Source organism: Papio anubis, chromosome 12 (assembly GCF_008728515.1).
Source record: "Papio anubis isolate 15944 chromosome 12, Panubis1.0, whole genome shotgun sequence".
Classification (NCBI taxonomy): Eukaryota; Metazoa; Chordata; class Mammalia; order Primates; family Cercopithecidae; genus Papio; species Papio anubis.
Genome location: NC_044987.1, coordinates 45024859 through 45037285, shown reverse-complemented (window position 1 = coordinate 45037285; position 12427 = coordinate 45024859). Strand labels below are relative to the sequence as shown.

General features: G+C 33.4%; 1 protein-coding gene across 2 annotated transcripts in view; it reads left to right on the top strand.

Annotated features, from left to right (window-relative positions):
* TYR (tyrosinase) overlaps positions 1-12427 on the top strand; it is a 119086-nt gene that overhangs the window by 24841 nt on the left and 81818 nt on the right. The window contains exon 3 of one of the 2 annotated variants that reach the window (XR_004177419.1): positions 4012-7806. The exons of the other annotated variant lie outside the window; for it this stretch is intronic. The gene's annotated coding sequence lies outside the window, so the exon portion shown is untranslated. Of the gene's footprint in view, positions 1-4011; positions 7807-12427 lie in introns of those variants that run through there. 2 annotated transcript variants of the gene reach the window in all.

Here is a 12427-nt window from a genome sequence, read left to right as displayed (position 1 = left end):
CACAAAATAGTAATCGATATAAAATGAGGTAGGAACCCAGATACACCAGAAATATTTCCCAAGGAGGTGAAAATAGAATTGGATCTTGAAATATCATTAACTGCTCACTGAGCAGAGAAGAGGAGGAGAGGCATTTCCAGCAGAGGGAACAACATATGCAATGACGTAGAGGTGTGAAAGTGTGAGACGAGTTACCAAAAAATGAGAAGTTCTACGTGGCTAGAATATTGAGTTTGTAGTGGGAAATAACAAGAGATGTAAGGAGTTTAGAAAAATCCATGTATACCGGTGTCTCTCAATCTTCTTGAAGGAAAAAAAACACATTATAGGCCTCTAGGAATATGTTCACAAATCCCTAGAAAATTAAGAAACTGAAGTTTATTCTAAGATTCTTTCAAACCTTCACTTTAAAAGAGTTATAAATTCATTAGTATTACATAAAACATTAGCTGTCATCACCATAAAAACCTAATGTTTAAAATCCACAACATTCATATCTTCAAAAGTATGTGTGAAAAATTTGTCTTGAAAACATTGCCATCTACAAGGGTAGTTGTGATAGGTTATTAAGCAGGAAATTGATATTATCCTACATATTCTTCAAAAGATATGATGCTAGTGGCATTAGTAGAATGCAAAAAGATAATCAGTGAGCTATTGGGGGAGTCATGGATGATGAGGGCTAGATCTAAAGTAGTGAGAATGAGGATGAAGATGAGTTGGTTAGTGTGTAGAATCAGAAGCTCAGGTGACTGACTGTAAGGCGGCAAGGAAAGTAACAAGTTCAGGATGATTCTGACACATTTGTGATTGATTTCTAACAATTGGTCCTTGTTTTTGTCCTAGTAAGTTATACATCATTTAAAAATGTAATTTTTCTTCATGTAACAGCCCTTATAAAACTGATATTATGCTTCTCTAGAACCTTAACATTTTTTCTGCAGCCCTTCAGTCCTTTTTATTTCAATGTGACTGTCAAGCACTTCAGTAGGAAGTATTTCACCAATTCACATGCAAAGATTTTTTTTAAGGAGCAATCTAGAAAGTGGTAAATGAGCTCTGAGCTTTAATGAGAAACAGTGGAAGTTTTGCATTTTTTAATGACATTTTAACATGAATAGTGTGTGTATTTGCAGAGAAAAGCCAGCTGGGAAACTACAGTGAAGCCTCCATAGGTAATCTAGTTCTCAGTCTTCCTGCCTGAGAAATGGACTTTCTTAGTTCAAGCAAAATACAATTACAATGACACTAATTGTGTAAACTGGGTAGCCAAGGAGATAGTTAACATGGGGTGACACATTCTAGTAGTTGGAAGGCTAAATTATTTCCCTAGTATATTCCTCACTAATTCTGAGGGAATCAGAAACTCAGTAGTTTGGTGTACCCTGACTCAGAGAGAGGCAGAAGGTTTGGAAAGATGATTAATCCAGACCAGGAAAACCTTTCTGGGCCTGTTTTACTTAATCCCCCAGATTTACCACCTCGATAACCACATTGGTATTCTGATCAGGCAATAATCCTGATAATAACAATAAAAATTCCTATGTGCCAGACGTTGATACTTCTCACATGTTATCTTATTTTTTCCTCATAACAGTCCTAGGATATTTCATTGATTAAACTAAAGCACCATTCTCTGCAAAGTAATTATTCCAATAAATTTAGGAGACAGTCTCTGTCCTTATATTATAAGCTCATTCCACTTATTTCACTCAAAAGGTAACTTTTTTTCTCTTTTCTTCAAGTTCTCAGAGCAAATAGAACCTTTCCTATAACATGAAGGGAATTCAACAAGTGACAATTGTATTGTTTTCCAAGTAGATTTGCTTTATATGTAGTTCTTTAATCAGAAAATAACATTACTGTTTTTAAAATTCTGAAACAAAATAGGGAATGTTCTATTGTGAATAAGATCTTTGTAGATATTTATGTATATTTTAAATTATTGAAGGCAGAAGCTGCTCTCAGGGAAGAGTTAATATTTATGTTATAGGTTCACACACACATCCACACCCACACACATGTGCACACACACACACAAGTCAAGTGTAATTACTACATATGAAAATTCCTGTCAAATTCTTAATCAATATCTTATTTCTCAAAGCAGAAGGTTGGGAGGACCAGAATACGTTTATCACATCTGGTTATTTTAGAAATTCTCTAGTTAGCATGCAGTGATAGCCTACTAGAAATGATGAGTATTTGAAGATTATGGGGCATTTTAATTTTTGCAGAAACAGAGTTCTTAAGAACCAGTGACATAGTTGAGACATCTGAGTGGTAGAAAGTCACTGTTTTCTATTTCTTTCAGAGAGGACTTAGAATAGTTTAAAGTTTGAGGCTATTATTGCATGATACTCAGTAACTTCTAAGTAGTAAGTGCACTAATGGTATCGCTGGGGCTCTCTGTGTTAAAAAACAAAAACAAAAACAAAAACAAAACAAACAAACAAAAAGCAGCATTTGTCCCCATATATTTATACATTTTAAACTGACTCTTCTACCTAGTCCTTCTTCTACTCCTTTAGTTATACTGGCATGCAATTTGTTGTTCTTGCCAAATGTGAATACTGAGAAAGTTAAAGTGAATTTATGTAAGCCGTGTGTCATCTTCACTCTGAATTAAAAGGTGCAGGTATTATCTTATGGCAAGTACCATCTTAGGAAGATTCACTGCAAAGAGAAAAAGAAACTCCCCAGATTAGTGCAGAGCCCCTTAGGGTCAATGAAAACACTGATATTGAAGACATATAGAACTGTATTTCAGTATCAGTTCTAAAATTCTGGGCATCTACTTCCTAATTTGTAAAATTTGTTCAATAATTATGTATGATAATTTATGTACATCTAGCTCCTATTACATACACAAAAATGTTTCCCCTTTTCTCCTCCCACCTTCTCTGTAATCTTCAATGGTCTTCTCAGCTTCTGTTATAATTTAGCATAGGCTATCAGTCTTCGTAATGTGTATTTATCCATGCTAAAGAACTTTTGTTTAATTTTTCATGATTTGAACTCACTGCTGTGGAAAATGGCTATTTACAGAAGCATAATCTCATTTTCCAAGAATTCATTTGAGGGTCCTAGAAGATCTTTATGAAGCAAAATAATACTTTTCTTATTTTTTAAGTATTCTCAAAATAATTTAAGTATTTTATATATAAGTATTTTATATAATTTAAGTATTCTTATATATAATATAAAGTATTCTTATATAATAAATATACTTATTTAAGTATTCTCAAAATAATACTTCTTTTCTAAGTATAGAGTCAGGCATTAAAACATATAGACATCTCACTTCCTTGGGATAAGTCTTGGGAAAAATATCACTACACACTAGCAATAAATATTGCAAAGAAAATTTATAACTCTATTTTATGCAGTTATTAATTAAACAAATATGAGTTAAAAGACTTTAGGAGTTTTGCTCTGTAGCCCAGGCTGGAGTGCAATGGCGCAATCTTGGCTTACTGAAACCTCCACCTCCCGGGTTCAAAGGATTCTCAAGCCACAGCCTCCTGAGTAGCTGGGACTACAGGTGAGTGCCACCATGCCTCACTAATTTTTTTTTTGTATTGTTAGTAGAGATAGGATTTCTCCATATTGGCCAGGCTGGTCTCAAACTCCTGACCTCAAGAGATCCACCACCTTAGACTCCCAAAATGCTTGAGCCACCAAGCCTGGCCTAAATTCAGGGTATCAAAGATAAATTAACAATGTCTGATGCAAACATACGACTGCTTTGTACTCTTCTACACTAATGATTTGTAGTGTTTTGGTTTCAGAATCCATTTACAACTCTTACAATATATGAAAAATTTCTGCTAGGTTTTATTTATGTGGGTTATATTTATGACTACTTCTCATTTGTAAAACTGTAAAGATCTTGCATATTTGTATTAATTTAAAAATAAATTTCTTATATGATAGTATAAATAATATAATTTTAATAATAATTTCTAAAATACTAAGTGGAATGAAACTACTTTTTATTTTTACAAACAGGCTACATCTGGATTTTATGACTACTTCTACATTGAATATATTATAATTTATTGTTTGGTTGAAGAACTTGATGAAAAATCTAGCCTCACACAACTATGTAATCAGAATACAGAGAAGTATTTTTAAAAACACTTTCAGATAATTGTGAATCCTTTCTTTTTGATCCTAAAACTTCACAAATGGTAATTTTCTCAGAGTTTAATTACACTGTCAAATCTGAAATCCTGTAAATGACCTTTTTGTCCTTGCCACATTAAAGTCCGTTGATCTGTCTAGCATCATGAATGAGTATTTTACTCATTAGTGATTTTATAATATCATGCATTGGTCATTTGTAAAATACTGAGTTACACAATCTTCCAAATGTTAAAATATCTCATTATACAATATTCAAAATGACATTATTAATATCACCACCAATCTCATCAGAAATATCTTTAAGTATGAAGACTTTATCAAGCTCATAGTGATGGTATCAATTTTTCTTAATTTAAATTTTTGCTTGAAAACTCAAATTGTAGCACTGGCAAAAAAAATACCATTAGCTTTTTCAAGTGACAGACTTGCTTTGTTCACATAAGAAGAAGTCTGCCAAATGCCTGTCTAAATAGCCAGTTTATCTCTGAATTCTACATTCAAGTCAAAATGATTTCCTGTGGGAAACATGATTATTTCAGCTCTCAACACAAATAATGGCACAAGTGTTTTTTCCCTAGATGAACATATTTCAAAATGCAGCATAAATAGTACATATGTAGGTTCCATTCTGTCGAACAGAAAAATAAAGAGGCATATAAAAGAAGATAGTTTTTTTAAAAAGAAATTGTATTGCTTCATTAAGGACATTAAGTGAAACTAGCATTCATGTATTCAGTTTTACTGCAAGTCTGTGGCTGGTGAAGAATGTAATAATTACAGTACACTTGGTTGCCACTACCTTGATTTGTGCTAAAACACCAGAAGATTTACCCACTATTGCTTTTGCACCATCAGTGCAAATGTGAACACGGAAAAAGGCAAATCACATCATAGTATTATTAGGAAAATAGTTTTGACATTGCAAATACTCAAAGAGTTTCAGGGACTTCAAGGGATCTGTTGGTTACATTTTGCTAACCAAGAAAACCCTGGGATTGTAGAATAATTTCTTTTTAAAACATAAGGGCATCTGGGAAGACCTTATTAATTTCAAACATAATTCTGCATTTTCAGGATGAAATGTCAAAGAATGTTGATATGTAAATGCACATTTAAATCCAAAGAGATGGTGGCTAATGACGTACATTATCAGGCCTTTCCTCTAGAGGTTTTGGTTCAGTAGGTCTGGCAGTGGAAGTAGGGGTGTTTATGACCTCCAGTGAGCCACAGTGACTCATATAATAATGTTTATATACATATATATGTGTGTGTGTGTGTATGTGTGTGTGTACACACACACACATCTCCACACAATTATTTCTATTTATATATTAAACCCTATTATCAATACAAAGAGCACACATGCACACACACATATTTTTGTGGGGGCAGGGTAAAAGGTGTTTTCCTGCAATGGTACACTGATCACCTTGCTTCTCTCCCTGGTGACTGTTGAGGTTGTCTACAGTGGATTGGGTGCATCCTGAGGGCCTTCAACAGAATGAGGTCCACACATAACCTTCTAGTATTTGGAAAGTTGAAGGACAGAATGAAAATCCCACAGTAAAAGCACGCTGAGCTATGAAAATGAGGCAGATTTTATGGTAAATAGTAGGTCATTGTGTTTCCCAAACTTGATCTAATTGGCTGTTACAAATTATCTGGCACATATATTGATTCCAGATGTGATTAGTGTTCACTTGGTTCTAGGGTTTTACATATATGCCAATTTGGCAACCCTAACATGTTGATGTTGATAATGTTTCATGGCCAAAACTAGAATGTATTTTCATAATACACACACACACACTCACACTCTCTCTCTATAACTGGATCCTAGGAAACTTTAATTTTAGTAAATGCCTCAGGTGATTTTTATGATCAGGCATACAGGGCAGCTCTGCTCTATAGCTGGTTACTGTATTCACATTTCTTTTCTTATGATGTAATAAGTAATGGTGGGGGAGCAGATTTTGTAATCAACTGTAGAAATATGGCTATAAAAACTATTTCATGGCTTATATTTCTCTTCATTGCAAGCTTGTCTTACCTCAAGGGCAGAAAAAAATGATGCTGTTTCTATGAAAAGATTTTTCTGTTCAGTAAAATCTCTAGTGTAAAAAGAGTGGCCTATTTTCAATTTGCAAGTCTGATCATTAGCCTTTGATTCATATAACATAAATAGACTTCTTTGATATCTAAAGAGCTTGACTATATTAAAGAAAGAAAGTAATAGATACTTTCATCTCAACTTTATAACTGAGCAACAGAGAAAACAAAATTAGTAGTTGTTGAGCACCTGATGCCTTGTACATTTTCAAATAAATCATTTGAAATTTGCAACTACACCATGAGATCGGTTTTGCCTTGATTTTACAGATAGGGAACCTGATAGTCACATGGTTGATAACAACCACAGTTAAGTCTACTATTCCAAGTTCATCTGACTCCAAGGCTGATACAAATTCCACTTCACTACAAAGCTTTCTTCAGCTTGCTAAAGTAAAGCTCAGGACTCTGATAAACTCCCAACCCTGCCTCTGGTATATGACCCAACACTAACCACGCTGCTCAGGGAGGGTATCTAAAAGAAATTCTTGTGTGAAAACAATGAAATTTTGGTGGGCAAACAGAAACATAATCGTAAATAAACTAACAAAAGCATTCAACACAGAATTCTACTTCTGGGAAGGTAAAGTAGGTACACTTTTCTCTATTAGTCCCTCTAAATACAACCACAGTCTCTGGATATTGTATATAAAAGAAGCAGAAAGAATATAAATAGTGGCGAGAAGAAGGCAGATCAGCTAGGAATATTGGGATCTCATGGTATGATGGTGAGTCCCCTGGGTTTTATTTACCTCATATATTCAAGATTTGGAGTTGAAGAAGCTTGTAATCTAGAAACACCTAAAGGTATATACAAACAAAAGTAAAACAAAACAAAACAAAAACAGAAAAAAACACCAACAAAAGCCTTCTCTCTCTAGTCACAGGACAAAGAAAGGTGCAGACAAGTTTTAAATAGTAACCACTCTACTTCATCAAATTCAAAAACAGAAAAACTGAGGCACAATCCCCACCCAAGTCAGCAAAAGTTGATTGGGGAGACTAGACTTCCACCTTTGCTAGGCTATAAAAGGTGCCTCCTCAATACCCTTCCACGGTGGTATAAGAGAAGGCTCAGTTTGCATTCTAACCAGGGAGGAATTAACCACTCTTCTACTTTACATGGAGGCAACTTGGAGGACCTACAATTCTATCCCTATTAGGCAATAAAAAGATGAATCTTTTCTTCCCTTCTGGATTGTTGTCAGAGGGGGCCTATTGGAGACTTAGGCCTTCTAGCACTGTCTAGTGGTAATTAGGCCACCCAATGGCATTAGGGGAAACTAGTTGAGGAGCAGTAAGTAATGAGGTATTCTTACCTCTCCTAGCAAGGAAGACACCAGAAGAGGCCTAGTGGGGAGCCAGGTCAGTGGGGAACTTGGACTTCTATTGCTACTTGAAAGTAATAATGCAGCGTTTCCCTCCTGTTGGAGCTGAGTCAGAGAAAGCCAGGAGATTATACATTTTTTTTGTTTGTTTTTTTGAGATGGAGTCTTTGTTGTGTTGCCCAGGCTGGAGTGCAGTGGCGTGATCTCGGCCCACTGCAACCTCCACCTCCCAGAGTAGCTGGGATTCCCCTGCTTCAGTTTCCCGAGTCGCTGGGATTATAGGCGCCCACCCACAAGCCCAGCTAATTTTTTGTATTTAGTAGAGACTGAGTTTTAATATGTTGGCCTGGCTAACCTCCAAATCCTGACTTCAAGTGTTCAGCCCACCTTGGCCTCCCAAAGTGCTGGGATTACAGGTGTCAGCCACTGTGCCCAGTTGAGATTATAAACTTTTATAAAACAGAAGATTTAATAAGTCTCATAAAATACTCAAAATGTCCAGGTTGCAAAATAATAATAATAATCCCTTTTCATACCAAGAAAAGTTACATCCTTGAATAAAAAAAAAAAAAACAAAAAAACAGTAGATGGCAACACTGAAGTAACAGATATGTTAAAATTATCTCAAATAATAGGTTGGAGCAAAAGTAATTGTGGTTTTCGTCATTGAACAGAATGGCGAAAACCACAATTACTTTTGTATCAAGTTAACAGATTTTAAAACAGTCACTTATTTTTATTATTTATTTATTTATTTATTTATTTATTTATTTATTTATTTATTGAGATGGAATCTGGCTCTGTTGCCCAGGCTGGGGTGCAGTGGTGCGCAATCTCTGCTCACTGCAAGCTCCGCCTCCTGGGTTCACGCCATTCTCCTGCCTCAGCCTCCCGAGTAGCTGGGACTACACGTGCCTGCCACCACGCCCGGCTAATGTTTTGTATTTTTAGTAGAGACGGGGTTTCACCTTGTTAGCCAGGATGGTCTCGATCTCCTGACCTCATAATCCGCCCACCTCGACCTCCCAAAGTGCTGGGATAACAGGCGTGAGCCACCGCACCCGGCAAAACAGTCATTTTTGAATTCCTCAATGAACAATTATAAACATACTTGAAACAAATTTAAAAAAATAGAATGACTTATCAAGAAAATGGAAGATATCACAAAGAACAAAATAAAATTAGAACTAAAAAATACAGTTACCAAAATAAAAGTCTCAATACTAGGTTCAACAGCAGAATGAAGAGGAAAGAAGAAAGAATCAGTGAACTGGAAGACAGAAAAATAGAAATTACCAAATCTGAAAAACAGAAAACAGATATGAAAAAAAATTAAAAAGGCTCAAAGACTCGAATAACTACATGAAAATGATTGAACATTTGTGTTATTAGTATCCTAGAAAGAGAGGAGAAAAAGCAGTTCTGAGAAAGTACTCAATGAAATGACTGAAAACTTCCCAAATTTAGTAAAAGAAACAGCAAATTCAAGAATCTGAGTTAAACCCAATTTAATAAATCCCATAGCAATCCACATTAAAATATATCACTACAAACTTCTAAAAACTAAAGAAATATTGAAAGTAGTGATTTTGTGGAAAAAATGACTGACAGATTTTCCTTTGACACCATGGAGGCCAGAAGGTGGCACTACATTTTTCAAATGCTGAAAAAAATGAACTGTTAATGCAGTGTTCTATGCCCAGGGAAAATAATTCAGTAATGAAGGAGAAATCAAGATCTCCTCAGATGAAGAAAAATGAAAAGGTTTGTCACCACCAACTAGACGTGCCCTGAAAAAAAAAAAAGTTAATAGAAGTTTCTTTAAAAGAAGGAAAATGATAAAATAAAAAACTTTCTTATGCAAAAATATAGGGAATTCAATAGACTTCCTTCGAGTTTTCTAAATTGTGATTTGATGGTTGAAACAAAAATAAAATTTTATGTCATTCATCTCAATGAACATAAGAGAAATATTTAAGACAAATAAGGTTTTACACTTAATTTGAACTAGTTGAAGGATTGCAGCAGAGAGAAATTATGTAAAAATAGCATAATACTTAGATAAATCACCAACAAAGTGATACAATATATTTTAAAAAACTATTAATAAAAATGGAATTTGTAAAAATTTTCAAGCAACTCAAATGAAGACATGAAAAATGAACCAAAAAATTCAGCAAAGTAACAAACAGGAAAAAAAAAAAAAAGTTGGTTTAAGCCATAACATTATATGGTACTTATATTAAATGTGAATGTTCTAAAAATACCAAATAAGAGATTGGTAGGTTAGATTTTATTTTTAAATAACCCAACTGTATTCAGCCTAGAGGAAATTCACTTTAGATATAACATTATTTGTGAAAGTTAAAGGATGGAAAAAAAAATTATAAAACAATCAAAACAAAGTGAAAGTGGATATATTAATATCTAATAAAATAGACTTCAGAGAAAAAACAGTCATTGGAGTAAGAGAGGCACATTTTATCAAGATCAATGAGTCAATCCACTAAGAAGACATAGCAATTCTAAATGTGTAGGCACCAAACAGGCTTAAAATATGTGAAGCAAAAGCTGGTAGAGCTAAAAGGAAGAAATAGACAAATTCACAATTACAGTTGGAGAATTCAATGCTTCTTTTTAACCAATAGGACTAGGCAAAATATCTTCTGCAGTGATACAGAAGAACTTAACACCATCAGTCAAAAGAATCTATTCAACATTGATAAAACATTCCATTCAATAATGATAAAAATACTCATTTATTTAAAGTGCTGATAAAACATATGCTAAACATATGACTGCCCCTTGAGCCATAAAGCAAACATCAACAAATTTAAAAGGATTGGAATTATACAGATTGTGTTCTCCTACCATAATGGAATCAAACTAGAAATCAATAACATTATGGAAAGATCTTCAAACACTTAGAAACTAAACAAAGCACTTCTAAATAACCCAAGGAGTAAAGAGAAAGACTTAAGGAAAATAAAATACATTTAAATAAATAAAATTAAAAACCAAATTTACCAAAATTTGTCAGACATACTATAAAATTGTGCTTAGAGGGGAAAGTATAGTACTAAATGCACACATGTGGAAAGAGGCAAAGTTTCAAGTCAGTAATACAAACTCAAACTCTAGAACTTAGAAATAGAAGAGCAAAATAAAACTAAAGCACAAAGAATGAAGGAAATAATAAAGATAGGAGCAGAAAGCAGTGAAATTAACAGGAATCAATACAGGATATGAATACAGCAAACACCTGGTTTTTGGAAATATTAATAAAATTGACAAATTAGCATGATTGCAAAGGAAAAAAGAGAAAAGACACAAATTACCAATATCAAGAATCAAACAGGGGATATCACTACAGATCTTGCAGACATCAAAAGGGTAATAAAAGAGTACTATGAGCACTCTATGTACATAACATTTGACAATTTAGATGAAATGAACTAATTCCTATAAAAGCACAAACTATACCACTCACCCAATAAGAAATAGACAATTTAAATAGCCCTATAAATGTAAAGGAAATTGAATTGGTAATTTTAAATCTCCCAAAATAGAAATCCTTAGGCAAAGAATGTTTTCCTTGAGAATCAGTCAGGAATTTAATAAATTAACACAAATTCTATATAATCGGTTTCAGAATATAGAAGAAAAGGAAACATTTTTTGAGTCATTTTATAAATCTAGTATTACCTTGATATTAAAACCAGATAAAAGAATGCCAAGAAAATGAGACAGATCAATATCCCTCATGTAGATAGATGTAAAAATTCTTAACAAAATATTGACGAATATAATTCAGCTGTATATAAAAAGAATGTTATGCATTGAAACAAGTGAAATTTCTTCCAAAAATAAATACAAAACTGCTTCAAAATGTAAATATTCTGTGTCTTGACTCTTTCAATGCCAATATCCTAGCTATGATATTCTACTATATTACATAATATTTTTTCAAGGTTACCATTGAGGGAAATTGAATAAAGAGCACATCAGATTTCTATTATTCCTTACAGCTGCATATAATTCTATAATTAGCTCAAAATAAAAAGTTTTTAAAAAGACAAAGTTAAGGCAAATATTTGAAATTTACATTTAAATAGATAGATGAGATAAAAGGCAGTATTAAGAACCCTATTTCAGTCAAGCAATGAGCAATTCTTACTTTTATGTATTGAACTTTCTTGGTGCATAAACATGAAGAGAACCAATGTGTAACACCATCCAAGATAATATCAACAGTTATCAATATATGTGAGAAAAGACTTAGGGAGGACTTCCAATACAGATTTTATTCTAAATTTTACATTATACAAAAATGTATAATGTAAGATATTATCACTCTGTTTCCTGCCAATTTGAGATGAATAATTATTGTGCTAGAGAATAAAATAATTACTCAATAATTTGTATGCAATTCATCTGAATCTATGGATCATTTACAGAGATTTCCTTAAAATATGCATTATAATATTAGTCATTACGATATACCCAAATCCCTAATTGTATAAGTACTTCTAAAACATATCTAATGATCTTTGTAATCATTCGTCTTAGATACACTTACATTGTTTTTATTTATCCACCAGCATTAGCAGTTGCTTTTTATTTTTGTTTTTTAGTATATAAAAAAAGATTTTCCATATCAATCAATTTTTATGTCCACTATTTATGTTATTGTAAAGTAAGAACAAACGTAAGACATTTTGCTCAACTTTCAGTTTAGTTTAAATTCTTGCTTTGGGAGAGTTTCCAAGATGACAGAATAGGAACAGCTCTGGTCTATAGCTCCCAGGGAGATCAATGCAGAAGATGGGTGATTTCTGCAT